The sequence below is a fragment of the Nicotiana tabacum genome, chromosome 11 (genome assembly GCF_000715075.1).
Source record: "Nicotiana tabacum cultivar K326 chromosome 11, ASM71507v2, whole genome shotgun sequence".
In the NCBI taxonomy this organism is placed as follows: domain Eukaryota; kingdom Viridiplantae; phylum Streptophyta; class Magnoliopsida; order Solanales; family Solanaceae; genus Nicotiana; species Nicotiana tabacum.
In genome coordinates this window covers 160,201,228-160,227,380 of record NC_134090.1, presented here as the reverse complement: position 1 = coordinate 160,227,380, position 26,153 = coordinate 160,201,228, and the positions used below count along the sequence as shown (strand labels likewise).

The window sequence follows — 26,153 nt, the reverse complement described above, 5'->3', positions numbered from 1 at the left end:
TGGCATTTTTCTGAAGACCGGGAAATGAACCTTTTCAAGGCTGCCAATCTCTCTGTGAGCCTTTGAACCTCTTTTACGCTTGATAGCTAGTCCGAGATGAATTCAATGGCTTTGATTTTATCGGGGTTAACCTCAATCCCCCTTTGTGACACCAGGAATCCTAAGGAACTTGCTGGAGCTGACCCCGAACGCACACTTATCCGAGTTAAGATTCATCTTATGCTTCCTTAGAATATCAAAAGTCTCTTTTAGGTATTTAATATTATCACCTGCATTCAAAGACTTAACAAGAATATCATCTATATAAACTTCTATGGTTTTCCCTATCCTTTTTTCAAACATTTTGTTTAATATGTGCCGAAGTTCGTTATAAATGAAGTTTTTTCCTGGTCCTCTGGGTTTATCTTAATTTGGTTGTACTCGGGGTAAGCATCGAGGAAACTCATTAATTCATGCCAGACTGTTGCATCAATAATTTGATCAATGTTGGTAGTGAGGACGAGTCCTTTGGGCACTCCTTATTCAAGTCCTTATAGTCCACGCACATGTGAAATTTATTATTCTTCTTTGGAACTAATACTACGTTAGCTAGCCAGTCCGGATACTTTACCTCTCAGATTGTACCGATACCAAGTAGGTGAGTTACATCTTCTTTGACGAATTTGTTTTTGGCCTCGGCAATATGTCATTTTTTATATCTTACTGGAGGATGCTGAGATCCAAACTCAGATTGTGCACGGTCACTTCTGGCAGGATAGCTGTCATGTTCGCATACAACCACGCAAAACATTCGACATTAAATATAAAAAATTCAATAAATACAGACCTTAGTTCGGGGTGCAGTCCTATCCCCAAGTCGAATTTCCTTTTCAGGAACTTCTCGAATAATGTGACTTGCTCAAGCTCTTCCGCTGTGGACTTTGTTGCATCCGTCTCTTTTGGTACCTGGAAATACCTTGGCACTTGATAAGATTATGATGCCTCTTCCCTCTAGTTGACCTCACTTGGCTTGGAAGCATGCGCTGGTTCCTGTAATTGCTATGCTGCATTCTCTTTCCCATTGCTACTGGAGACCGAAATTGCATTCATCTCCCTTGCCATCGGTTGGTCACCTCTTATTTGTTTAATTCCCTTAGGAGTTGGGAATTTTATCAACTAGTGATATATTGATGGCACAACTTTCATTTCGTGCAACCATGGTCTTTCCAAGATAATGTTGTAGCCCATATCGCTATCTACTACCTCGAAAAGGGTCATCTTCATCACCCTTTGAGCGTTCGTGGGCAGTAGGATCTCTCCTTGGGTTATCACACTTGCTTGGTTGAACCCGACAAAGAGTTTCATAGATGGAATTATGCTTTCGATATGTTTGGCTTGCTCCAATACCCTTCACTGTATAACATTGGCCGATATCCATGGATCCACCAGAACACGTTTGATCAATCTAACATATTTAAAGAAATTACCAATGCACCGTTGTGCAGTAGAAGCAATCCATCTGCGTCTTCCTCCGTGAAAGTGATATCATTTTCAGCGACTTCCCGAAGTCTCTTGCTATGGGTTACTGATACCTTTGTATTTTTTGCTGTCGAGAAGGTAACCCCGTTAATCTCGTTCCCCCCCGAAAATCATATTGATCGTTAGGTGCAGGGGATCTTCAGGTGAGGGTTTTGTGTTGTCATAATTGCGACTGTAATTGTTTTTAGGTCGGTCACTTAAGAATTTTCTAAGATGGCCATTCTTCAGCAGTGTCGCAACCTCTTCGCGTAGATACTGACAATCTCTATCCCGGTGACTGTTCATCCCGTGATATTTGCACCACAAATTAGGATCCCTCTGGTTAGGATCGGATCTCATCGGCTTTGGAAACCGTGCTTCTTCGATGTTCCTCATAGTTGATACCAAATCTATTACATTGACGTTGTAGTTGTATTCTTAATGTCTGGCGTAGGAAGGATCTCGAGAACCTGATATTTCCTTGTCCTGTAATGACGGGTTATTCCGGTTGCGATTAGTTCTTCTATCAAATCTATCTGTCGCCTGGGAGCTTCGTCGCATCCTTCATCCTATTCATAGGGCAAGAACCGGCTCATCGAAGATCATCTATCTGTGTCAGAATCGTCTTTTGATTTCTCTTTATTCTTCTCTCGGCCTTTAACCGACGACGGAAAATCGAACTGATCATCCTCAATCCTTATCTTTGACTCGTACCAGTTGTGAACATCCGCCCAACTTCTCGCTTGGAACTCGATCAAGCTTTCTTTCAACTTCCGGGAAGCATCGAAACTTCTCGGATTCAAACCCTTGGTGAATGCTTCAGCCGCCCATTGATATGAAATGGCTGGGAGCAACATCCTTTAATACTAGAACTGGGTTATTAGTTTCCGCAGCTACTCAGACTCTCCTTGTGCAATCCTGAATATATCGGCCTTTTAGGCCTGCACCTTTTTGGCCCTAGCATGGGCCTTAATGAAAGAATGCGTGAGTATCTAGAAAGAATACATGGAATTCTCGGGCAAAAATGAATACCACGTCATGTCTCCCTTAGTGAGAATCTCTCCAAATTTCTTCAGTAAAACTGACTCGATCTCGTGGGAAGCTAATCGTTCCCCTTCACCGCCATTGTATAAGTAGTGATATGCTCCTAAGGATCTGAAGTCGCATCATATTTCGGCACACCCAACATTTTAAACCGCTTTGGGATCAATTTTGGTGCCACACTCGATTTGTACGTCAATTGAGTGTACTTCTTTGGGTCTGACCCTTTCAACACTGGTGGTACGCCCGAGATTCTGTCCATACAGGCGTTTACTTCCCTCATAAACCATAAGAGTTGATTTTTGAAGGGGTCGTTCTCGTTGTTGAGAATAGATTCATTTCCCCCGGCCCTATTAAAGCCGACCTTTCCCCTCGAGGTATTGTTGTCGACCCTTTGCGTTGTTTGATTACGGGAGCATCGGAAAAAACTAGACTTCGTCCATTCGCATTATTGGAAGCACCCGATAACGCCTATTTCAGTTCCTTCATAACCTTATCATGCCATATGAGATGACCTAAGATGGCCTCATGTTGCTCCTGCAACACCCTTACTACTTTAACGGCGTGCTATTCTTCAGCATCATCAGGGGTTGCCTCTCAAACATGTCGTGGGTACCGTCTGTCGTAGACCGGAGTGACTTTGTTCCCCTCACTATGGGTATCACTGATCAAATCCTCATGCCGAGGCTTATTTCCTTGAGCCTCAAGGTTGTGTGTGTTGTTAAGACCATTATCTGCCATTTTCTACGATTTTCCCCTAAAAACAAATAATCAAACACATTAGTAAAAGAGGCAAGGATCAACTTAATTACACAACTGTCTAAGCCCCACTGTGGGCGCCAAATTGTTTACTTGTAAAATAGTACAGTTGAATTTATACATAGTTTATTGACAAGTAAACTAATTTGATCATGTAATAATAGATGAATTAAATAAAAATATGATACTTAGCCTTGAGACTGAGATAAAATAGCAGAAATGGTAATTCCGGAACAGGGCTTCCGGACACAATAGCCATGATATTATTAAACAAGAAGATAAGATTATATTGAGCTTGGAATAGAAAGTAGCATATGTTTGCTAGAAAATTCGTGTCCTTTACAATGATAATAGAGCTCATTATGTATAGCTGGGCTTAGGGAACGGGGTCCGAGGATCAAGCCCCTCTTTAATGTCAATTATAAGGTCCATTGAAGAATGTGTAACGACGAACAGTGAATGTCATATTCCTTGTAACGGGCCGCATACCTAATGCGATAGAATATTCCTCATTAAATGCTACCGGGTGGCAGACATTTATTTGCCTTTATGAGTATAATTCTCTCCGGTAATAGATGAGATTGTTGCCTTTGGATTCAACTATCTTCTATATTCGGCTCCACGTATCACTTCCGTATGTGATCATTTAATATAAATATATTTTACCCTATACAGATAGTCCCCTTAATCAGTGCTTTTGAAAAAAATGAAACAAGTCTTGTGTGATAGTAATACCATCATTGTATATAATAAGAGACAAGGGGATACCATATTGAAATCATAATTTTGAGGGCATCCGAGTAAATAGTTTTAGGGATATGAAGGGAGTATGAGCGATTAATTATTTTGTGCTTAAGGAGCATCTAACGATAATAATACTTCAATCCTGAAACTAGTTGGGGTCGGCTATATGAATTCTCTATATTTATTAGGCTCCATGTGGGCCCTTCTCGTTTCAATAAATTGCCAAATAAGCTTATTTATTACAATATTTAGTTTCATTATTGATTCTTGAACAAACCCCATAATCTAGCAGAGGACAACCCCTATAATATAAGGTAAACAAATAAATTTAAGCATGATTTAAAGTTGACAAAGTTAATAATTTTTACTAAAGATTCAATTTTTAAGTAAATTTCACTATTGAGTAGGAGTGAATTTTTACACTATCAGTTCATTGTTGTACATGTTGTTACCTTTTTTCCAGATACAAGGCAAATGATTCATTTAGAAAAGATCCGATACCAAGTGAATGAAGAAAAAGGGATTTAAAACTTGTCGTCTACTTTCAGGAAATGTTTGGAAAAGAGAACTTACAATAATACAACGCCATATTCTCCGAAGATTGAGGAAGAAGAAGAGATCTAATTTCACTTACTTATTATGGATGATTACCTTTCATTATCTATCATTCGAAAGATTGTTCTTAACTTTTTTTTTCCGGTTTTTTTAGATTGTAGCGCCACGGAAGGACAAAAGGGCTATAGAAAGACACACCAAGTCCAAAGAAGCAGCATTGCTTGAAACTGAAAGCATACTAAAACGTGCTCTACAACCCGATTAAAATATACTGTTATTTACTCTCTTAGTGTATTGGCATGAAAACCTGGTTCTTACCTCATTTTCTAGGATACTAATGAGAAGGAGAAGCTTACTCTTGAGATGGATTTACCGATTGAACTAGATTTATATGCTTTTTCACCTAAGTTGCTCTATATTTCTTCACTACTCGTACATGCTTAACGGAGTTAAGCTGTATTGATGGAATCGGTTTTGTCTCAACCAATCAAGAATGCCTCAACTGAATAAATTCCCTTATTTCACATAGGATCTGACACAGATCGTCTCCAGCCCACTTGAACAATTTGAAATAATCCCATTAATTCCTATAAAAATAGGAAACTTGTATTTCTCGTTCACACATCCATCTTTGTTTATTCTACTAACTCTCAGTTTGGTCCTACTTTTGGTTTGTTTTGTTACTAAAAAGGGAGGAAACTCAGTACCAAATGCTTGCAATTCTTGGTGATTTATGATTTCGTGCTGAACCCGGTAAATAAACAAATAGGTGGTCTTTTCGGAAATGTTAAACAAAAATTTCCCCTCGCATCTCAGTCAGTTTTACTTTTTCGTTATTTTGTAATCCCTAGGGTATGATACCTTATAGCTTCACAGTTACAAGTCATTTTCTCATTACTTTGGGTCTATCTTTTTCTATTTTTATTGGCATTACTATAGTGGGATTTCAAAAAAAAAAACAAATGGGCTTCATTTCTTAAGCTTTTATTACCAACAGGAGTCCCACTGCGATTAGCACCTTTTTAGTACTCCCTTAAGCTAATCCCTTATTATTTTCGATCATTAAGCTCATGAATATATTTATTTGCTAATATGATGGCTGGTCATAGTTCAATAAAGATTTTATGTAGGTTCTCTTGGACTATGCTATGTATGAATAATCTTTTATATTTCATACGAGATCTTGGTCCTTTATTTCTACTTCTTGCATTAACTGGTCTGGAATTAGGTGTAGCTATATCACAAGATAATGTTTCTACAATCTTAATCTGTATTTACTTGAATGATGCTATAAATATTCATCAAAGTGCTTATTATTTTTTATAATTGAACAAAAGCGAGTCTGAATGGGTATACTTAGTCGTGGAGAATTCCGAGTATTTGATTTAGGGATCGTTCCTGCGCATCTCCTTACTTTATAGCAGTTATTGCTCTGGTTCTAAAAGGTATAGATCTCGCCTCAGCTTTTTCTTTGAAATCGGAGATTGTTCCAATTTCCTATTGAGATAGGCAAGCGGAAGGAGAACTAGACGTATCTTGCTAGGCAAAGACAAGTTAGAATGGATAGCTCGTGGGTGGGATTGACGGGACATATTACTATTGCAGAAGTAGGTAGAACCGGGGGACAAATTATGTCTATAAAGGTCCTCCCCTCTTAGGCACATGGCTCTAAAGATTCAATCTCAAAGAAGTACTAAAGATTAGGCAGAAGAAGAACTAGACTAGAATTATTCGCCCCTCTTCTTGTACTAAGAAGCAAGTGCAGAACATAAGGATAATGAGCTCGTCTATTATAAGTTATTAGTTTACGGAGCTATCTTGGATATATTGAGTAAGGAGACGGGACAATAAAGTTAGAGTTCTATTTCTAGGAAGGAAGCGACTATCAGGAAGCTCACTCTCGGCCGGGCTCGAAGTAGAAGGTAAAAGTAAGAAATTTTGTATATTTTGACCAATTCAAGGTGAAAAATGGGGTTGATCCCTCAACAAACTAGGATAAAATTGAGCCAAAAGATTTCGATTCAAGATAAATTCATGAGAAAGTGTTAGCTCTTTAGGATCTACTCCAACATTTAGAAATTGGTTAATCGGTACAGATAGATGTACTTGATGCCCCACCTAAGAGAGAGACCCAAATCCAAGTAGCCGTGCCAAATGGTGATTCTAGTAGAGAAAGAAAGCCCATACATAACTCGCTATGCTTGGCGTGGTCCCGTGCTATGCTATTTGATCGAGATTCGAAATACCCTTCCTCGCCGCCACCTTCCTTTAGAGATAGCCCGATTGGAATCTTTTACGCTTTCCTTATCTTTCTTTTATTGATCCAGCCTATACCTATTTCCTCTTACTTCATGCAGCCGAGCCTCTACCTCATGGAAAATTATAATTAGGAAGCTAGCGCCCGCTCTCGCTCCAATATACGCGTAGGAGGGAGCACCAATGAAAGTGAACCTTTATTCTTTCCTCTTCTCTTCAAACCAATTAGAAGGAAGGCAATAACTCCTCCTGAACTAATGTATGATTGCAAACATTATTGAGGTCAGTATTTTCAAATTACGGGTGATAGGTAAATGCCAAAGTCCGAAAATTACGGGCAGTTTCCAATTTGCTTGTAGTGAATACGGGTAATTCCCTGCCACTTGCCCAATATTTTAATAGAGTGACAACCGGCAGTAAAGTCATTGGACCAATAAACAATAGGCATAAGTAACTTGAAATCAAAAAGGGTAAAATTAGGGGCTAATCTACCTTTTCAGCCCGAGTTAAGACAAAGGAATGGTTTCACTCAAGAGGAGTGCGCCTTCATTAAACAAAGAAGCTAAGCGAATGACATCGAATAAGTGTTCGCATGAGAGGAGTGATCAAATTATATTATATTAGGGGTCCCCGGGCCTATCCTTTCTTTTTTATCAAAAACGTCTATGGACCCACTAGTGATACTTGGGAGAGAGCTGACCTACTAGTCTTGATCCCATTCTATACGCACACAATTTTTTAGTAACAAGAAGTAGGATAAAGCTATAAAAAGGGGACAAGATTCATCGATTAGGTGGCAGCAAGGTTTGTGACTCTTTGATCTATCGATTGACTCTATCTTTTTAACATCATTGATCTTGATTTGTTTCCAGGAGCATATACATTATGAAATAAGCAATCAAGTCCATTTGGATGGATATCGAGAAAGCCCTATACTCGAACTATTTCCATACTAAAGCATTGAAAGAAAAGCAAGCAACTTTGCCGAGTTTCAGAGGTGAGCGAGACTAAAAAAGGAGTTCAACCGTTCCCTAAATATTATGTAAATAACTTTGAAGGGCCATTATTGAGTCAAGCAACCGAAACCAAGCAAAGAAGTCACGTTTGAGCTAATTATAACTAACTCATCTACTTATATTATACCAAACAAGACACTTTTGCAGTTTACTCGCTAGTGTCATCACTCACTGAACGAGCCTTTCTGTTTGTACCAGTTGAGTACATCTGCCCAAGACCTAGACAAAAAGCTTTGTACCTTACTACAGAAACTCTACTATCAATGTTGTCTAGCCCAATTGCCCCAACTATTCTTAACCATTTGACTTTTGACAAGAAGAGGAAGAGAAGCCCTCTTGAGAAAGGGCTCTTGAGTTGGAGTTCGAACTCACCTTCTTTATTCTATTTCATAGCCTCTTCCGTATTCTTAATCAAAATAGACAGGCCAATAATCTATTTATTTTATTAGGAATCGAATCTGAAAGAGATTCAACAGTAAGAGGTCCTGAATCAAATAGAGCAAGCAAGTCCATATTCTGTTTGGCTTACGACTTCATTCCCAAAGTAAGGAGAGAGAAGACACAGCACCAGGGAATAGCTCCTAGAGGGACTTCTCTGAGCAAAGAGATAAGTAAGGATAAGAGTCATTCCAATTGAGTAGGTAAAGAGTCTCTTTCGAACGAGATCCTTTACCACGCCTAACTAAATAAAAGAAAGTAAGAGAGGGAGTGCCTGCCTATTTCTTAAATGAAAATAAAGGACTTCCTTATCCTAAAGGTTGTCACTGAATGAATCTGGTAAATAATGTCACTAGATAAGTTGAGGTGAGTATCGTCGCATCACCTCCGACAACTTCTTTTTCTTTGTAGCTATGGCTCTTATCCTTCCTAAGTGGGTTGTAAGTCTTTCTTAGTTTAGACTTATAAAGACTGCTTGCGCCCGTTGTTCCTGCTTTAGCCTGTGAGGTATTTCTCTTATTGTTCCTTTTAGTTTCAGTGAAGTGCTTATAGGGTTTAACTTCCGATTTAGCTATTTTTATGGTAGAAGAAGAGTATATTATAGAATACACTCTACCCCAAGACCCGGTATGGAAAGGGAGTAAGGTAATTCATCATCAACCAAGGCAGGAATCGTTAGAGTATTGTATTGCCCTCCAATAGGACTATACAGAGCAACGAGAAGGTCAGAATCTAATGAATCTATCTTTAGAGTGTAGCTCCACACCTTATCCATCATGTAATGTCAGTGTACCTTCACCCCATGATCTTAGTGCTCCAATTGCACCTTTTGTATTTGTAACTGTAAGTGCATATGTATACACTAATTTATACGTGGGGTTCCGCTTCGGGGAAGATGAGTTGACTCCAGAAAGCAGAAAATTCTTGCCTCAGATATTCCATTAACGGTTATCTAGCCCAGAAAAGGAAAAGAAAGGGCAATCTACTAGAGGCACATTCCTATTCCTTGTCGTAACATATCCCAAGTTGGCTACCTTACCCTTGCGAAATCCTAGGAGACTCTTTCTTGTAGGCGCAAGGAAGATTTCTGATTCACCACTTGGACCTAAAAACAATCTACTAAAGTTCTTCCGATTCTGCTGCGGGTATTTTATTTTCTTGGATCTTATCGATCTATGCCCTTTTGGTCTATGGGGTATCCCACTTTTCCGCTATCACACCTCCTTTTACCTACACCCCGTAAAGGAGTATATATAAAGAGAGTTTTTCCAATTAAAAGACAATCGAAACGGGATCATATTATTATTAACAGATTCAGAGTCACCACTTGGGAGATTTATGGTGTCCCAAGTCACCGATTGAAATCCCGAATCGAGGAAAAGATTGACTCTGTTTTAACAGTCCGCGAACAAGAAATCCGAGTAAGGAATTTTGTTAACCCGGGAAAAAGTGTTAGGCATTACCAAGTTCCGTGGTTCTAGCACGGTCGCTCAACTGTTATAATCGGCTTAATTATCTGATTTTAAACAATTATGAACCTACATGCAATTTTAGCTGTTAACCGCTTTTATTCCATTTGAAGTAGATTGAACGTCATTTAAAACATGTCTTTAGATCGCGCCATATGAAGTGCACCCGCAATCCGGAACACATTTTATTCAACGTTTTAGGATTTGGATTTGGGTCACATGAAATGCGCACCCGAGTTTAAGAAGGTAAAATTATTAAAACAACGCGCCTAGAGAAACTACACGTTTTTAGCTTTACGAGGGCCATGAAAACTTGCTATATGGCGCGCCTTGAATTCTAAGTATTTAAATATTAACTAAGCGAGGGCAATGCATCTCAAGATTTTATCTAACACGGCCCCTCAATTCCGATTTTGAAAGGGAATTCGAACTAAACTTCAGAGAGCCATAAACTATATTCTGTTTCAATATGGCACGCCTCGCTTCCAAATGTATAAATTCTTTATTTGACACTATGTAAGTCTTAAACTATTAATGCTATTTAAGAAGGCACGCCTCAATTATAAAGGAGTTATTCTGAAATCACGTAAGTTTGGGCTGTTGCTTGTGCAAACATCGTTCACATGGGCCTCCAGGCCCTTGGGCAATGCCTGTCGTGAACGAGACTGGCAGCAGTAGTCAAGTGAGAACTGGGCTCAAATTGGTCCCAGGAATGAACTGCACGCACTTACTCAGACGTGGGCTTCGAGTCCAGGCCCAGGTGGGCTGCAACGTACTATATGTTCAGTATCAGTACCGATGGAGAGATCTGGGATCCAGGCTAAGCCCAGGGGTAAAAGAACATACGCTATAGCCCAATGCCAAATCAGGAACACTGGTCATAAATCATGTGCCTTTAATCTTCTCCATAAAAGAAAACAACAAGGTGCAAAGAACTAAACTGATCTGAGAATTCTCAAGTTAAAAATTAAACCCTATATCTATTTGAAAAGCCTTTGTGAGTTCACTCATGGGCTTAGCAGGGCAAGGCAACAAATTGAAGTGACTAAGCTATTCAAAAAGCTGATGGATGGACATCAAAACACAAACCATATTTGCTTAGGAGAGTTAGTCATCAACTCATATATATCATCCTGATCCTAAGAGCATTCTTGAATCCAAGCATCATTCAAAAGAAAACCACAGATCCAAGCCTTATAACGAAACACCATACTAATAAATGAACGAAATGTATAAAATAAAGCTGAACTAAGAGACACATGGACAAAATACAACACATTCGATCAGTTATTCGACCATAGAGAGCTAGCTTTTGCCATTTCTCTTTAGTTTAGTTACATGGCTTCATGTTTGCACTTCATATGTTAATCGAGAATCGATACATACCTGGGAATAAAAGAGAAACAAAATAAGTGAATAAATCAGTAGCCAGCAACAATAGAGAAGCAATGAAAAAGTGTTGAAATAAGCCAATTCAACCCCAAAGAATTCAAACTGAAACCACAGCTATATATTACTTCACGCGAGCAAACTCAAACCAAACTTTCAAACCCAAGAATAAGGTGCAAAAATTCAAAAGACCCAATTTCAGTCGAACAAAAACCCAGCAGAAATCAAGTCCAACAATGAAATCAGTCCAAAAGAAAAGAACCAATTCCCCAGCTTAAGGCAGGGCTTTCATTACCCAAGTTCAAACCATTTTGAACCTCAAATAGAATCAGTCATTCTTCAGCAATAGAAAAACTTCAAAGTTTTAAGCAGAATTTCAATGAAACAGTAATTTTCAGCCGTTTGTTTTTTTCCAGAATATTTCTCTATTCAACCCTTAGGTCTCTTCCCTCTGCCTTTTAATGCAAGAAATGTTGCCTTTATAGGCAAGAAAGTAGGGCAACCTAACTAATCAACAGATTTGCACTTCGACCCTTTTTGAATTTCCATTTTAGCTTAGACACCCCTAGTTTTAATTTAGTTTTTTGCAAAGCAGTCCCCTCCCCAGCTTCCTAGAAGCTTCCCAAGCAGTTACACAAAGATTCCCCTAAGCAGACTACCCAAATTACCCTTCTCACCCCTAAAAATTACCTTGAACCTCAAATGAGTCATGGGTCGAATTGACCCGGAGGTTTAACCAAGTGAACGGGCTGCCCTTCCTTTATAGATGGGTCAGATCCAAAGCCCAAACAACTAAATAAACCCAACTAAATTGGTAACAACAAAAATAACACACAAACGATTTCTTAAAACTAAACTGATTGATTGATTAGCCAACACAAAAAAACAAGGAATTAACTAACCCAATTAATAGACCAGAATAAACTAATTAAACTAAACTAATGAGGCCAACATAAAACAGGAGAAAATCAGAGGCTTGACTATAACCTTAATAAAACTTAGCAAATCAAGAACACACATTTTTTTAAAAAGGATTTGAAAGAAAGATAGAGGGAACAGAAAACAATTCAAAACATCGGAAAATAGGTCAAGTCTTCAAACAGAGAAAAGGAGAAGAAAAGAAGAGGGACGAAAAGGTGCACTAAAACACAACTGGTCATGCAGAGGGATAGAAACTCACCAATCAAACTCGAAATCGGACAGGCACAAAGAACTAAGCCAAACTTATGTCGATCCTTTATTCTATGTCAAGAACAACTGATCGACATCCGTTTTGCCGAGTCCGAACCTCAAAGCTTGATAGAATAGCACTTCCCGAACATGCATGCTACCAGGATTGACGAAAAAATGATTTTGAACTTTTGGGGGTTGACCTCAGATTCAAGATTCGCGGAGATCCGGGTAGATTCGAAGGAAATTGGTCCAGGATTTAGAAAGAAAGGAGTGAAGGGGTCATGGGGTGTTGTTTTGGTGGCGTTTGGAGGTAGCGCCGCCACCAGACGGTGGTGGAATTTTGGGGCGGCTACTAGGGTTTGAGGGCAGATTTCTAAGGATGAGGGGTGTTGGAACGATGAAATGAGGGGGGGGGGGGTAGGGTAGCGTTTGGACATATATATATATTAAACCCCCCAGTTCTGATCCATTAGATTAGGCAATATCAACGGTCCAGATGAAAGGAGCTGAAACGACGTCGTTTGGTTTAGGGGGAAAACCGGACCGGGTCAGGGCGTGGATTTGGGCCGGGTACTGGGTAATTTCGTTTGGGCTGGGAAATTCGGATTGATTTTGGCCCAGATTTAAACCTTCTTTATTTCTTTCTTTTTCCTTTTTCAATTTCACAATTCTTTTCTTTTCCAAAATTAAAATAAATCCTAAATTAATTAATAATTATTTTTAAACTAAATTAGCCTACCCAATTATATTAATCACTCACCATGGTATTTTTAATAATTAATTAAATCCTAAATTTAAAGAACAATTACACATTTCAAATTAAAAAGAAAAAATGCAAAATGAATTATTTTTGTGATTTTCATTTTTTATAAAACAAACTAATTTGCTAATTAATCTAAAAATATAAAATTAAATCCTAAATGCAGATGCAACATATTTTTGTATTTTTCATGAATTAAATAAAATAAACGTGCACAAACAAATGCAAATAATTAACAGAAAATGCCACGAAATCCAACAAAATTGCAAACACTGAAAGAAATTATTTTGTTTTGAATTTGTTGGAGTAATTCATATAGGGCAAAAATCACGTGCTCACAGCTGCCCCTCTTTGCCCGGAAACACGAAGAGTTTTCATGCAAAGATAAGTGAGCGGATAAGAGCGATTTTTGCCCGTTTGAATACTACGTGGGAAGCATTTTTGAAAAATTTGGCCGCACCCTGCTTCCGAGATTGCCTACATATCCTTGGATAAAAAGGAATCAGGTCAGTGTAGTTCATGAAGGTCTGGTAGGTGGGACTACCATGGAGGTGTGATTTCACTGCTGCTGCTGCTCACTGAACCCCTTATTACACCGTTAAAATAAAACAAGAAGCTTGACTAGACTATGATCTATGGATTATAAAAGTCCTATATATATCTTCAAGCTTGCTCTTGTGTTTCTTGTTTCCTTGTTGTCCTCCATTCTCTTGGAAACATCCGTTTGTTGCCACCTTGAATTGTAAACTGAGGTGTTTTCCCCTTCTTCAGGTGGGTTCCTGACTGCTGAACTTGATATGTATTCCCATGCTATCCAGGCGGGCTCCTAACTTCAAAACGTGAATGTATTCCCATTCTATCCTGGCGGGCTGCTGACTGCTGACTTGAAATGTATTCCCTACTCTCCAGACGGGCTCCTGACTACTGACTTGAAATGTATTCCCTGCTCTCTAGACGGGCTCCTGACTTCAACATAGACAAAACAAGGAAAATTTTCTGCCCCAGTTTGATGGCTGGGCACAGATGTAAGTGTAAAATGGATCATATTACCAAATATCGGTAAGAAATTGAAAGCTAAAACTTGAATTGTACTCCCTTGTTCTCCAAGCGGGCTCCTGATTATGACTTGAAATGTATTCCCTGCTCTTCAGGCGGGCTCCTGACTGCTAACTTGAAATGTATTCCCTGCTCTCCAGGCGGGCTCCTGACTTCAACTTGAAATATATTCCCTGCTCTCCAGGCGGGCTCCTGACTTCAACTTGAAATGTATTCCCTACTCTCCAGGCGGGCTCCTGACTTCAAGATAGACAACACAAAGAATTTGAACGCTAAAATTTAAATTGTACTCCCTTGTTCTCCAGGCGGGCTCCTGATTGCTGCGCTTGAAAGTATTCCCTGCTTTTTAGGTGGGCTCTTGACTTCAACTTGAAATGTATTCCCCGCTCTCCAGGCGGGCTCCTGGCTACTAAACTTGAATGTATTTCCTTCTCTCCAGGCGGGCTCCTGACTTCGCCTTGAAATGTATTCCCTGCTCTCCAGGCGGGCTCCTGACTTCAACAAAACAGACAAAATAAAGAAAATTTTCTGCCCCAGTTTGGCGGTTGGGGACAGATGTGATTGTAAAACTAAATCATATTACCAAATATTACTAAGGATTTGAAAGCTAGGTCCCATTAGTCAGGGGGGGTCCTGACAACTCTTAACTAAACGACAATTTAAAATCTAAGTTATATCTTCTACAGGTGTGACTTTTGCTAAACCTTGCTATCTAAGAGGATCTTTAAACTACTCCCCGTTATCCAGGAGGGTCCTAAAAATCAAAAGTCTAATTTTATCTTAAGAGTGACAACTTTTATGGCTAAATTATACTACCCTACAATAGACTTTACACTAAATGTTGTTATCTAATCGAAATCTTAAAGCTAAGTTCCATTATTCAGGAGGGTCCTGGAAACTCCTAATTGAATCCTATCTCGAGCATGCACACTTCTAAGCCAACTTATATTCCTTTAGGATGCATTTATGCTAGATTATGCTATTTCTGAACATTTAAACTAGGTCCCATTTTCCAGAAGGGTCTTGAAAGTTTACGGTCAAACCTGTTTTGGTGCTTGCTCTTTTCCCCTACGGAGAGTTTCTCCGAATCAAACGAATTTTCTGCCCCTGTTTCAATCAAAGAAAATTTTGTCAGTTTAAAGTGGTGGTTAGCTGATGACATTCTTGCTGAAGATCTTTCTGCTGTAATGTTTTGTTCTGACTGGCTTCTCCGAACTAGCCCTAAACCGCTTTGACTTTCTGACTGACTCTCACACCCCATGACCTTTGACGAACCGAGTGTTCTATACCCATGCTGTTGTTTTACATCTGACCTTTTTATCTGAACCTTTGCATCTCCCATGACATTACCAATCTATTCCACCGATGAAACTTCCAGTGATTCCTTGTACCCCTCTTTTACATCATGGGCTTCGTTCAAGATCTTCATCAAAGCTTGACGGTGCTCGTCAGAATGGATCAATAATGACAATAATAAAATCTGAGCCAGTGTTTTCCTTAACTGCCCCCTAATGGAATAGTCCTGCACTTTCATCTTTCTCAAGAACTCCTCTGCTTCTTCCTCGGTCATGGCTTTTTTCACCAACACTGGGTTATCTTTTGAAGTCTTAGCTTTCCTCAACTCTTCGGGGGAAAAGCATCTACCTAATCGAGTTAAACCATGGGCCTCACACACTTCTTCTTTAACCTCTTTCCCCTCGTAAGTTACTGTCACTCGTTCATAATTCCACGGGACTGCCTTGCTGTCAACTATCGATAATTGAGTTACCGGTTTGATAACAACAAGCTTTGTGCGAGCACCCTTCACGACCACAACAGGTTTAATTGTAACCCCAGGTACCACCACTTTAGCTTTCTCTGGTTTCACTGTGACAGCACTTGACGACCCTTTCCCGGCTACCACTGCTGGCTTATTGTCTACCCCTTTCAACTAGACCACTGATTTCCCACTGGTTACCTTATCCTTTGAACTGGTTTCACTGGAGCAGATCATCATTACCATCTGTGAGGGTTTCTTAGGCTCCCCTCCCTTGTGTATCAACTCAATCATATGGGTCTCATGGTGAGCTGGCAGCGGATTCTGGTTGATATTTGGTGCTTCTGGGGCTTGAACCTCGATCCGATGAGTATCAATAAGCTTTTGCATAGCTGTTTTCAGTCTCCAACACTTCTCTGTATCGTATCCTGGGGCCCCTAAACAATACTCACAACTCACCGAGCAATCAAGATTTCTAGGAAGAGGATTCAACATTTTGGCATCGATCGAATTCAACATACCCAACTGTCTCAGTCTGTGGAATAGGCTGGTATATGATTCTCCTAATGGAGTGAAAGTCTTCTGCTTCTGCAATCTCTCATTCTTAAAAGCTTGATTGGGCCGAAAACCTGTTCCAGGAGGATTTCTGTAGGCTTTTGGAGGTGGATGGGTATTTTGTGGAGCTTGGTAGGGACTCTGTGGAGCTAGCACATGCCATTGTGCATGAGCGGGGGGTTGGGTATAGGTTTGTGCGTGATGGACAGAAAAATGGGGATCTGGCGGTAGGTAATAGTGTTGTGGTGGGCTATATGGTGTGTGGGGATAAGTTTGGGGATAGGGTTGAGGCTGGTTGTAGTAACGGGGAAGGTTCCTAGATCCGACCCAAGTTGCCGTCTCGATTGTCGCAATATCCTCTTTCTTCTTCTTCTTCTTCTTCTCGAGCACACCCCAGTACTATTTTGAATGGCTTGGGTGGTTGCTTTGATTGCTGAATAACTCATGATCTTATTGGACTTGAGTCCCTCCTAAACCATGCCTCCCATTTTCAAAACTTCATTAAAGGACTTGCCCACTGCTAACACCAAATGACCAAAATAAGTGGGCTCCAAAGCCTGCAAGAAATAATCAACCATCTCACTCTCTTTCATCGGGGGGTCAACCCTCGCTGCTTGCTCTCTCCAACGGAACCCATATTCTCGGAAGCTCTCACCGGTCTTCTTCTCGATCATCGTCAATGACAGACGGTCTGGGATGTTTTCAAGATTATACTAAAAATGATAGGCGAAGGCTTAGGCCAAATCGTCCCATGGGTACCACCGGCTATGATCTTGTATGGTGTAACATTCTAGCGCCGACCCACTCAAACATTGGCTGAAATACGCCATCAACAATTCATCTCTTCCACCTGCTCCTCTCATCTTGCTATAAAACCCCCTTAAGTGTGCTACTGGGTCACCATGCCCATCGTACAGATCAAACTTGGGCATTTTGAACCCTGCTGGAAACTGAACATCTGGGAACAAATATAAATCCTTATAGGCCACACTCACTTGACCTCCCAGCCCCCTCATATCTCGGAACGATTGCTTTAAGCTTTAACCTTTCTGATCATCTCTTTATGCTCGGGGTTTTTAGGCGGTTTCTCGGTCTCTGCCGGGATATCAAGATGAGGAGTGTAAGGATATGGCTCTGGAACTTTGAAGGTGGGTTCAGGGGGATAGTACTGGTTGTCGTGAGTTTGGAACAGGGGTTCGCTGGAAGATCGGAGTAATGTAGCAGGGGGAGGTGCCACAAAAATAGGTGTAATTAGTGGAGGAGGGTATGGGACTTGTTTGAGTGGTGGAGATTGAGAAGTATGGGAAGTGGTGCCATGGCATTGTTGGTAGAAGGGGAAGGTTGGAGATGAGTTCACAGTGGGAGGCTTCGGAGGTTGGACTGATGGTGGGATATAAGCAGGATTGGCGGGATAAACCGGTGGTGGATGCCCCTTCGCCCAAGCTTGGTACATTTTAGCCATCTGCTGCTTTAGCTTATACATTTCTTCCCTTATCGCATTAATGTCCATTTCTTCAACCTCTTTTGATGGGTCGACAATACTTGTTTCCTGTTCCTGGTCAACCATATTCAGCCTGTCTTTCGATCGGGTGTTGTAGGAGTGAGTTGCCAGAATGCCAGTCAATTAACCATCTGCCTGGACTTAATAAATCAAATACCAACCTTGTTAGCAATTAGGCTTTAACAGATTGGTAACCGCACATTGGGCATGAATGCACCTAAACAGTTAACCGTCTCTATTATGTATTTGATTGTTTGCATGCGTCATCCCGACCTTTTCTTTCTTTTAATTGCAAACATCCCCTTTTCTTTTCTTTTCTTTCCTCTCCTTTCATTCTTGCCTCTGTTCTCTCTTTGTTTTTACTCTCTCTTATTTCTTATTTTCTCTCTCTTTGGTTTTTCCGCTCTTTTCTTTTCTTTACTCTCTTGTTTTCCCTCTTATTTTCTTTCTCTCTCTTGTTTTTCCGCTCTTTCTTTATCTTTTTTATTTGGTTACGGTCGAATCCTATGGAGATTGCCTACGTATCATGACCCCGCATGAATCAGACCAAGTGTAGTTCTTGTAGTTAACTGCGAAATAAAACATTTTTGGGATTTTCAGTTCTCATAAAATAAAATAAAAACGAAAAATGCTTCCATTACAAACTCGAAATTAATAGCTTCCAAAAGACTAACAGATTTCGACGCAAAGATGAAATACAGACTCTAAAAATAGACATCAACTACAAAAAATACAGACTCGAAAATAATTTGACGGACTCTAGTAGAAAGAAAAACTTAACATGACTGACAAACTCAAAAGGATAAATCATGAATATATCAATGCTCCTGGTGCCAGTGGGACATCATTCGGTCTCGCCGCGGGCCTATATGCAAGCTCCCTTTGAAGTCGATCCAAGTCGCTCATTATATGTTTGACAAATGTCATTACTACTGCAAAGAAGGTAGTGCGAGTCATATCCTCATAGATCTGGCACTTCATAACGATGTAGTCAGCAATGTTTCTGATTCTCTCTCTTATGATGCCTTTTTCTGGTAACAGACGCCCAATCTGCTAGGCCCTGGCTTCCAAAGTTTACTCACCCGCATAATTTTGCTCCTGAAGTTATTGCAAATCTATTTCTAATTGCGCCAATGCTGTATAACAATGTTTCCTTTCAACTTTGAAGTCTTTTGCCTGTTTGATTATTTTGTTTTCTGTGGCGATGACCCTTTTCTTTAACCCTGCGACCTCATCGTCGTACCTTTCTCTCAATTTCTTAACTAGGCGTACTCGTTCATCTGCGTTTTTAGCCAATTGCTTTCGAGCCTTGGCTAGTTCACTTTCTGCTTTGTTCAAATCGAAACTATAGTCACTCACTTTCTGCCTCAGGTTAGCTATGAGCTTTTCATCTCTGTCACTTTGGACTGGATTTTCTGCCGCTACTTTCAATTTCTGAATTTGAGCTCGAAGGGCCTCATTTTCTTTGGCTAGCTTTTTCTTTTCTCCCTCGTCCGCCGCCATTTGCCAGCTATTCTCGAATTGAAATTCTCTGACTTGCTTTTTCAACTTGCTTATGGTAGCCCTGTACTCGTTTTCTTTGGTCAGCCAATCCCATTGTACCTGAGCTCCATCGGTGAATTGCTGGACATGGGGTCTTTTTGCAGTCCTGTCAGGTTCATATTGAACTCGGGATCTTTAACCATACCAAGCAGTGTAACTTGGCTCCACCTCGCCTTTGGATAGGTCTCGTACTTGAGTATTAGGCCCTAAGAATTTGCACTGATGCCAAATCCGGCGCACTTTCTTTTCTAGGAAGGCAACTTTTGGATCTAACTCAATGACATGTTGGCTCAAATATTCATCATATGGGATGGTCTGGTATCGTCCCAAATGACGTAAGACTCTATGCGGAGCATAAGGCTGGATACTCCGAAGACCCATCAACAACAAAAAATACACCTCAGCCGACATATAGATTACTTCATCGACTAAAAGCCAACCAAATGTCCATTCGATCTTATTTGCGGTCAAAGATCTCAGATAAGCATGCCATGCTTCCGTACCATCTGGAAACTCATAACCCTCTACTCGCTTTTCATGTTTTTCAATGCACTCGAGGCTAGTCATACCGAAATTCAAGTATCCGGGACGGTGGCAAAGGTGTTCCTCCATCCATATTTGTAACAACATATTGCACCCTTCAAAGAACTTTGCTCCTTCTCGACAACGAGTAAGAGCTCGGTAAATTTTTGCCAAGATCAACGGCACTATAGTCCCATTTTCCTTTTTCATCATAAAGTCAGTTATCCCTACTAACCCCTGTCAACGCCCCCTTTTTCTAAGTGTGGGTCGAAATCGGGTATATGACATTGGGAGGACAACTCTATTCCCTTTCGAGAATTGGGTCTTAGAAGTTGAAGAGTCACCACCTAATGATTATAGTGCATTAGGACACTTTAAGAAAGAATTTGAGATGAAGAGACCAGAGATTAGGGTAAGGGCTAGAAATTATCCCGAGGGGAAGGTGTTAGGCACCCCTCAGGATCCACAAGTGTGGTTCCCGGCCATGCTACAATTGTGACTTTACAATTAAACAATCAAGGCTCAAATAAGGACTCGCATATAACATTGCAATTAGGTTGAAAACTTTTGAAGGCAAGTAGAGAGGGCATAAATTTATGAAAAAGGAATTTGAAGAGTTTTACAAGAAGAGATGAAAACAAATAAAGGGAAGGGGGTCCTAGGTTTATGATTAATATGGATCACTTCAATGCAATATTCAGCAATCACTCCTCAAACGATGGGTCGCACGTAATATTAGCGCACCGGTCATCATATCCATATTCTACCCTTCCCACCCCATTAAGGTATTAAAGCGCGGAATGGTATCATTACTTATTGCATGCTATTACCCGCCCCAATCCTATCAGTCTCGGAGGCATTGAGACTACTAATCCTACAGGGTAAGGAGTAGGCTGAACCCTCAGGTTTAAAGGATAAAATGCTAAGAGACATACATAACAAATAGGACCGCACATAAGGGAGCATACAAAAACAAATAAAGGCTCACAGATCCCTCCACAAGTAAACATGTATTAGCACGTCTCTAACACATTTAAGGTCTCAAGGATAAAAGTTTTAAAGAAAAGGAATAAGTGATAGTAGTTGAGTAAGTAAAAAGCTAAGGGAACTGTTAAAACCTGGTTTGAAAAGGTAAAGACTTACAAATACAGTAGTTAAAATCAAAGCAACACGATTCTGGGCAGAAAAGGTAGCCCAGCATTTTGAAAACTTAATAGAGCAAGAATCAGAAAAATCAGTGAGAGTAGATATGTGATTTCAAAAAAAAAAACTTACTTCCAGATAGAAGTGGATTTTAAGTAAAAGAGTGAATTTCAGAGAGTCACAACAGGAATGAAAGCGGCAAAATTCAAATTAAACAAAAGCTGGTTAATCTTAAACTGATAAGAGCATGATTAATCGATTCTTATTAGGCCTAAAGTTTGTCTAGGCGTCGTACGCATTGCCTAATTATCTTAAAGGGTGAACATGCATATTTAATCCCAGTTTTAAAAGGACGCAGTTAAACAAGCTTGTATTAACGGTTTAAACCATACTGGTGAGGCGTTCAACTAATTGCAACTCGGACAGAATAAAACCCTAAGTAACATGGTGTCTAAGCACACGAAAGTCCTAGAGCATGGTTTCTAAATGCCAGTGAGAATGCATCAGTAATTTTATAACAATCACTTGTTGGTTATTAACAGATCATGATTACGAAATGAGTATGATAACTGGCTGAAAGTAAAGGGCCTAAAAACAGGATCTCTAATTGTATGAGATGCATGTCCTATACATAATATTTATTGCACAAATAAGTAAGTAAAGTCCTATAAGCATGTTTTCTACCTATTATTTAAACTAAGCATGCATAACCCCTCCCAATTTCACTATAACCCCAATCAGTTGTTTACAAGTTATTACAAACCATGATAGCTGAATTACAATAATAAAAAAAATAAGAAGTTATTCTATAGGGAGTTTTCAACCAGGCCCAATCTTCCAATCTCACATCTTTCGAGTTTCACAACCATGGTCTAAGTGCGGCAAAGCTCCCTAGGGCCCCATTGGGTCCCTAGCCAATAGCAACACCCAAACATTTACCAAAAAATGTTGGACAAGTGCAGTGTGGAATTACCAACCTTGTGCATCAAAGTTCAGTGGGTATTCAGAGATACCCAAAGCAATGCTTACACGAAAGGGGGCGAAACCTATTTTCTAAGAGTAGTGAGAGTGTGTGATAGAGTTTTTTAAGAAATTTAGTTGGTAGGAGAAGACAGTTTTAAAAATGATCCATATAGAATTAGTTCTTGAAAGAAAAACAATAGAAGAGTGTGACAGTTTTCGTAAGAAGATGTGTAAGACAATCTCAGAACAAAAATATCACACATAGTTTAGGGAAACAAACACAAACAGGGGATAGGGGACATTGGGACAAGTAGTTCATATGTAAGAGCACAATTGCACATACATAGACATCAGAGAAAATCATTTCAGAACTTAAACAGTCACAACATATTTCACCCCAAAAAGGTTCAGGGTTACATGCTGATAATGTACTGGGGTTAGGGGTAAGGAAGAACATGCATTAAACAAATAAGGGAAGCAGTAGGCATGCTGAATTACAGGAAAGATAGTCACATCAATGAACTTACACAGAGGAATGCTAGTTGCAATGAGAACAGCAGAACCATAAGTAGAAGCATAAAAGAAACAAGAGGAAGTGTAATACACATAAAAACATGTTGTTTTGGAAACTGTAAAATCAAATAGAAGACATACCAGTAAAAGAGCAAAAACAGGATACAAAGACAAAGTAGTAACACTATATTGGCCTTGGCTTTCAGCCGGTTGATAATAAGCAGGAGCAGAGAACAATAATAGAGCAAAAGAGCAAAAGAGCAAGAGAGAATGCAGATTTTGAAAGTATTCAGTGATGTGTGTAAGTCAGAAGACTGTTGTGTGTTTGCAAAAGAGAATGGGGAGTATTTATAGTACTGAATATGAGTAATCAATAAGGCAGCAGTCCCTTAACTATGGAATTGGCATCAATCACAATCAAATTAGTATATGGACTTCCCTTTAATTAAGGAATCCAAATCAAACGGTAAAAATCAATCATTTAAAAGGAAAGAAATCACAAAGTAGGGTATAATCACATAAGGAAACAGAGTAACATATAGTATTCAATAAAGACTAGGTACATGACACTCTAATTGGGGAAATAGGTCAGGCAAATCAATCAACAAATTTGTGCACATATATAGGGCAAAATACTACTGTAATTCAGGAAAATAATTTTCAAAATAATGAACGAGATTGAAGACCTAGGAAATTGGTATTAATCGAGGCGAGTATCCCACAATTTAAGGAAGCAATTCAAACTATAGGGAGAATACGCAGAATCACAGTTTCAAAGCAAGTATCACAGTCTCAAAGAGGGCTCGGATAATCAGTATAAAATCTTCGTGTAAGCAATCACAGAAGCTTTAAGCGAAGAACACAAAATGGTAGGGGAACGAAACACTAACAACGAGATTAAAGCAAAGAGCATGGAACTCGGAGAAGAACCCAGAAGGACACACAAACATGCAAATAATGCAAACACAATCATGCAAAGTTAGGGTTTCATCAAAATTAAGCCAAACATTTGAAAAATAGTACTGAGAATCATGAGTCAGTACTCAAAATTAGAAAATAAAGTGATTTTGAAAAGGGGTTCAGAAACCCTAGTTTCAAAAGGGGAACAAAATGTTTTAAAATTTGAACAATCGTAAAGATCGAGTAGAGAATAGTGTAAAATACCAAGGTGTGAGTTAAAAAATTGTAAAAACTATAGAGATTTAAGAGGTTGGGTACAGATTAGGGTTTCATAAGAAACCAGTGAGAAGTGAGAGAAACCTGGCTATGAAACTCAGCAATAATGGTGTTCATAGCACCATCGGACAAAACCCATCGGAGGACGGCCGGAGACGAACCAGGCAAAGCTTTTAGTGACCATATCGCATGGTGGAGGATCTTGGGGTCTCAAAGATAGAGGGAATCAACGAGGTAAGGCTTCACGGTGACTGATGATCGAAAGAAGTGAGACTGGAGGTAGCCGGAGAGGCGGTGGGTTCATCGGAGAAGAAGAGAACCAGAAGGTTATAGAGAGAAGGGAGAGGGAGAGTCAATATATATATAGAGAGAGAGACCGTCTCAGAAATGAGGGGCCTGGGGGGTGGGTAATTGGATTTTAATTAAGGAAATAAAATCTGGGCCGTTGATCTCATTTGATCAACGACTCCGATTAAATCTGAGCTGGGCCGGGTTGATTAATTGAAAATATGGTTCGGTCCAATTGGGGTTAGGACTGGGTAAATTGAGGGCTAAAATTGAAATCCGAATGGGCTATAATTGCAATGAAATGAGGCTAAACATTAAATAGCCACTTTTCCCTTTTTATTTTATATAAAATAGTTAAAATGATTTTTAAAACAAATTTAAAGCACTGAACTAATTAATAAGGTATAAGTATTAATCTAAAAATACTTGAAATAATTTAATAATTATGAAATGCTGTTAATTGTAAAATAGGCTATAATTGCAATTACATGCAATTTACGTTTTAAATACCAAATAAATTTGTAAAAAATATGCAAAAAAATCACCTTAAATATATTTTCGTGTAAATATGAGAAATAAATAAATTATTCACCAAAATGATAATTTTGGGAATAATTATTAAATTTTGCACTACTAAAATAGACAATAAATTGGTTTTGAAAATCTTTAAAAATTTGGGAAAAGTACCAAAACACCTGGGCATGCTTATATATGCACATATATGTTATTTTGAAAGTATTTTGAGTGTAAAACAAAATACTTAGGGAAAAATTGGGTATCAACAGCTGCCCTCTTTTTTCCCGGGAAGGATGAAAGAGTTGCCGGGTAAAGATATGATGGCCAATTTTGACCAAAAGAAATGATTTGAAAAATTTCGACCGAGCTCTGGTTCCTGAGCTGCCTATATATCCCTAGTCTTACAGGAATCAGTCCATGTGTAGTTCAGGATCCGTTGACGGGATATGCCGATGGAGATTTTGAAAAGAACGGACACGATGTTTGGTTGAGAAAAGTGGTTAAAGTCTGATAGGATACGGGAACTGGAGCAGGATCGCTCCTGCTGAGACGGCTGTTGATAGCCGGTGTACCTGCAAATGAATAATACCAACATATATTGTGCATAAATTTAAACGTGATGCAAGTTCCCATCGGACCATGAATGTTGTCTGTGGACGGTTATGATGACGTCCTCAGACCATGACGTCTTGGTCCATGAAGTGTATAATAAAGGATTCGCAGGCTATGAAATGATATTCTCGGGCTATGAGAATGATGCCTCCGAACCATGATGCCTTTGAATAGTGATATGCAAAAGGTTCTCAGGCCATGGCATGACGTTCTCGGGTTATGCAAATGGTGCCTCCGAACAATGATGCCATTGGACAATTTGGCGATCTTTCAGCCCATGAAATTCAGAAGGTGGCAATCTTTCAGCCTATGAAATGTAGGATTTGGCGATATTTCAGCCGATGCAAGACGTAAATAAAAGGTGGTGATATTTCAGCCATGCGAGAGAGATAAGGTGACGATCTTTCAGCTGATGCAAGAAAATAAAGTGGCGATATTTCAGCCATGCAGGATGGAGACAAAGCTTAGTCTCGGAAGGCAAGAAAGGTAGCCTTATGCAATGCAGGAAATGTAGATGGAGGTAGAGATTAACCTCAGAAGGTAGAAAGGTAGCCTTATGCAAAATGCAGATGGAGACAGAGCTTAGTCTTGAAAGGCAGAAAATATAGCCTTATGCAATGCAAGGAAATGCAAGATAGAGACAATGCTTAGTCTCGGAAGGTAGAAAGGTAGCCTTATGCAATGCAGAGAAATGCAGGATGGAGACAATGCTTAGTCTCGGAAGGCAGAAAGGTAGCCCTATGCATTGCCGAGAAATGCAGATGGAGACAATGCTTAGTCTCGGAAGGCAGAAAGGTAGCCTTATGCAAAATGCAGATGGAGATAGAGCTTAGTCTCGAAAGGCAGAAAGTTAGCCTTATGCAATGCAGGAAATGCAGATGGAGGTAGAGCTTAACCTCGGAAGGCATAAAGG

The 26,153-nt window shown here is 39.6% G+C and overlaps 1 pseudogene; it reads left to right on the top strand.

The window, feature by feature from the left end:
• Window positions 1–1,365: 1,365 nt before the first annotated feature.
• Window positions 1,366–26,153, top strand: part of LOC142166095 (ATP synthase subunit a-like) — a 53,167-nt pseudogene continuing 28,379 nt past the window's right edge.